This window comes from Ornithorhynchus anatinus, chromosome 5 (genome assembly GCF_004115215.2).
Source record: "Ornithorhynchus anatinus isolate Pmale09 chromosome 5, mOrnAna1.pri.v4, whole genome shotgun sequence".
In the NCBI taxonomy this organism is placed as follows: domain Eukaryota; kingdom Metazoa; phylum Chordata; class Mammalia; order Monotremata; family Ornithorhynchidae; genus Ornithorhynchus; species Ornithorhynchus anatinus.
Genome location: NC_041732.1, coordinates 19,054,972 through 19,059,072, shown reverse-complemented (window position 1 = coordinate 19,059,072; position 4,101 = coordinate 19,054,972). Strand labels below are relative to the sequence as shown.

Genomic DNA, 4,101 nt, shown 5'->3' with positions numbered 1-4,101 from the left:
GAGGTGGGAGGACACGGTCCACAATTGAAATGGAAAGAAAGAGAGGGAGAGAAGGAGAATCAGGGAGTGTGTGTGTGTCTGTGTGTGTGTGTGTGTGTCTGTCTGTCTGTCCATCTGTCTCACTACTTCAGATAGGTCTGAATTCCTTTAATGGCCTACCTAATTTTTCAAGTAATCCTAGAAATGACAGGTAGTGCCGATTTTCCCCTTTCACTGTTGATGCAGTATTTGCCTTGGACAACTCTTGTCCTTTGCATCAAGGGTTTCTTTGGCATGGGGTTGTGGTGATCTGTGGCGGGGGAACTAAGGGAGCAAGCTAGGGGTGTCTGTGGGTTCAAATCTGTGTATTTTAAGAAGAGGTTGATGTGGTGATGGGTAGAGACCTGTCTCCTTTAAAGAAACTGAACGGCTTGCCATTTTTCCCCCTTAGTTTTCCATCCCCCACCAGACCACCATCCTCTCTGCTCCTCATCTGGTATCGCAGAGTAATGCAGGGGGGAGTTGCGAAATGAAGAAAACTTCAAGGACTGTCATGGCAGGTGAGAAGGAATGTCAGTTTTCTCTTGCATTATGAAACCAGGCTTCTGGGCTTCATTGTCTTTCCAAACCTTTTTCATCAGCTTAATTCGTTTAGGAAACATTTTTCCTGATGTGGCGCGAAGACGATGGACTGTGTGTAACCCCCTCCATTTGCGGTTAGCGAGTCTAGAATTCATCCTAGGACGACTGTCATATTCTCTGTATATTCTGGAAGGTCCCGCATGGGCTGCGTTCCCAGAATTGTAAGGGTGTATTGAGAATGTGCACATCCTTGGGAATAGAATTCTGTGTTTTCCTCCTCTCTGATGAAAGACCAGAGAGCCACGTTGAGGTGTGATGTTGATTGGGAACAAAGACACCGTTTCTGCCAGTACTCTGTGCAGTTTCGTTTATTGGCCTAGCTAGGAGGCGAGGCATTCCCCTGTGTATCTGGGGACCAGCCTGAAACCTTAGCTGTCATTCGGGCTATGCTGTTTTGATCCACCACTTTAAAAAAATTTTTTTTTTGCCAATAGGGGGCAAAAAACGTAAAACTTTGGCTTTGGAGTGAGCCCATTGCTGCCAACTTTGACGATGTACAGAGACCAACTGGAGGCTCCCTGGTTGTGAGGATTGTCTACAGGTGACGGGGAGAAAAACAGAATCCAAGTGAAGGGAACGTGTTGGGCTTTGTGTGTGTGTGTGTGTGTGTGAGAGAGAGAGAGAGAGGCAGCATTTTGAGGGGGTGAGGTTAAGTTGGGTTCTGGGAGAAAGCGTGGAGGGTGAGGAGGCCACTGTCAAGTCAGAAGGTTGTCCTGGATTAGGGGGCCGGGGCTCTGGGCAGAGAACTGGTTCTGTTTGGCTTGACTGTGGGTCTGAGGAGACCCGGGGCCCTTAATTCTATAGAAGGGTCTCATCTCTGGGTGCTCACAGTCCTGTCTCCAGGGTCACTCTGTCCATCCTCAGTCTCCTTTGAAGGGACTTTTTCTGGGTCTGACAGTTGCTTCCAGGGAAGAGACCAGGCAAGTGTTTGTTTGGTGAGGCGCAGGACAGGCAGGTTTCGGGTTTCCTTGGTTGTCTTTTCAGACAAGGAATTCTGGGGATCTGAGTGTGAGATATGGAGGTCAGTGGAGAGGGATGGAGTAATTTCCAGGGCATGAGTTTCATTTAGATTATAATGTCTAGTATGGAACACTGTGCACGGCGGCCTAGTACATGACTAGAAAGACTGCCCGAACTATGGAAATGTGGGTGACTTGGCCTTGGGGAAACATGCTGTATGCCCCAGAAAGTAGCGATAGGGTTTTTCTGGGGAGAGAAGGGTCCCGGGAAGAGGTAGGGTCGAGTGTAGTGTCCAGTCCTTTTCTGGGCATTGCCTTGATCATGAGCTGGTCCCCACGATTGGATGTCTGCTTTTCTGTCAAGAGTTGTTTTCAGGGAGGTGGGAGGACATGGTCCACAATTGAAATGGAAAGGAAGAGAGAGAGGGAGAGAAGGAGAATCAGGAAGTGTGTGTGTATGTATGTGTGTGTGTGTGTCTGTCTGTCTGTCCATCTGTCTCACTACCTCAGATAGGTCTGAATTCCTTTAATGGGCTACCTGATTTTTGAAGTAAGATTCTTAGAAATGATGGGTAGTGCCGATTTTCCCCTTTCCCTGTTGATGCAGTATTTGCCTTGGAGAATTCTTGTCATCTGCATCGAGGCTTTCTTTGGCATGGGTTTGTGGTGTGCTGTGGCGGGGGGAACTAAGTGAGGAAGCTCGGGTGTCTGGGGGTTCAAATCTGTTTATTTTTAAGAAGAGGTTGATGTGGTGCTGGGTACAGACCTCTGACATTTAGAGAAACTGAATGGCTTGCTTCTTTTCCGTTTTGTTTTTCATCCCCCCACCCTGACCACTGTCCTCTTTGCTCTGCATCTCGTATCACAGGGCACTGCAGGAGGGAATTGCAAAATGAAGAAAAGTTCAAGGATCGTCACGGCAGGTGAGAAGGAATGTTGGTTTTCTCTTGCACTTTGAAACCAGGCTTGTGGGCTTCACTGTCTTTCCAAACTTTTGTCACCAGCTTAATTCAGTTAGGAAACATTTTTCCTGTTGTGGCACGGAGACGACGGACTGTCCATAACCCCCTCCATTTGCGGTTAGTGAGTCTAGAATTCATCCTCGGACGACTGTCGTATTCTCTGTATATTTTGGAAGGTCCCGCATGGGCTGTGTTCCCGGAACTGTAAGGGTGTATTGAGAGAGTTCACCTTCTCGGGAATAGAATTCTGTGTTTTCCTCTTCTCCAAGGAAAGACCAGCGAGCCACGCTGAGGTATACTGTTGGTTGGGAACAAAGACATCCTTTCTGCCAGTACTCTGTGCAGTTTCTTTTATTGACCTAGATAGGAGGCGAGGCATTCCCCTGTCTATTTGGAGACCAGCCTGTATCCTTAGCTGTCATGCGGGCTCTGCTGTTTTGATCCACTACCCATTTTTTTCTAATTTTTTTTTTTTTTGGCCAATAGGGGGGAAAAAATGGAAAATGTTCATTTTGGAGTGGGCCCATCTTGTGCCAACGTCGATGATGTACAGAGACCAATTAGAGGCTACCTGGCTGTGATGATCATCTACATGTGACGGGGAGAAAAACAGAATCCAAGGGAAGGGAATGTGTTGGGCTTTCTGGGTATGTGTGTGTGTGTGTGAGAGGAGGAGAGAGAGAGAGAGAGAGAAATCGAGAGACAGAATTTTGAGGGGGTGATGTTGAGTTGGGTTCTGGGAGAGAGCGTGGAGGGTGAGGAGGCCACTGTCGAGTCAGAAGGTTGTCCTGGATCAGGGGGCCGGGGCTCTGGGCAGAGAACTGGTTCTGTTTGGCTTCACTGTGGGTCTGAGGTGACCCTGGGCCCTTAATTCTATAGAAGGGTCTCAACTCCGGGTGCTCACGGTCCTGTCTCCAGGGTCACTCTGTCCATCCTCAGTCTGCTTTGAAGGGACTTTTTTGTGGGTCTGACAGTCACTTCCAGAGAAGAGACCGGGGAGTGTTGGGTGAGGAGCAGCACCGGCAGGTTTCTGGTTTACATTATGATGTTTTCCAAAAAGCTATCTGGGGACTGGAGTGTGCGATATGGAGGCCAGTGGTGAGGGATGGAGCAATTTTCAGGGCATGGGTTTCATGGAGATTCTAGTGTCTAGTATGGAATGCTGCAAGGAGGCCTAGTCATTGACTAGGATTACCCCAACTATGGAAATGAGAGTACTTTGGCCCGGGGGAACCCTTCAGTACCCTCCAGAAAGTAGCGATTAGAGATTTCTCTGGGGAGAGAGGGATCCAGGGAAGGTTTAGGGTTCAGTGCAGTGTCCACTCTTTTTCTGGGCATTTACTTGATCTTGAGCTGGTCCCCAGGATTGGATGTCTGCTTTGCTGTCAGGGGTTGTTTGCAGGGGAGTGTGAGGGCACAGTTCACAGTTGAAACAGAAAGAAAGAGAGAGAGGGAGATAAGCAGAATCACGGAGTGTGTGTGTGTGTGTGTGCGCGTGTGTCTGTCCATCTATCTCACCACTCCAGATAGATCTGGAACCTTTGTCGGCCTAACTGATT

At 48.5% G+C, this 4,101-nt stretch overlaps 1 long non-coding RNA gene across 1 annotated transcript; it reads left to right on the top strand.

The window, feature by feature from the left end:
* Positions 1-436: 436 nt before the first annotated feature.
* Positions 437-2,504, top strand: LOC114812223. The gene is made up of 3 exons (XR_003759872.2): positions 437-539; positions 1,056-1,162; positions 2,449-2,504. It is a non-coding gene; the product is annotated as an uncharacterized LOC114812223 (long non-coding RNA).
* Positions 2,505-4,101: the final 1,597 nt, after the last annotated feature.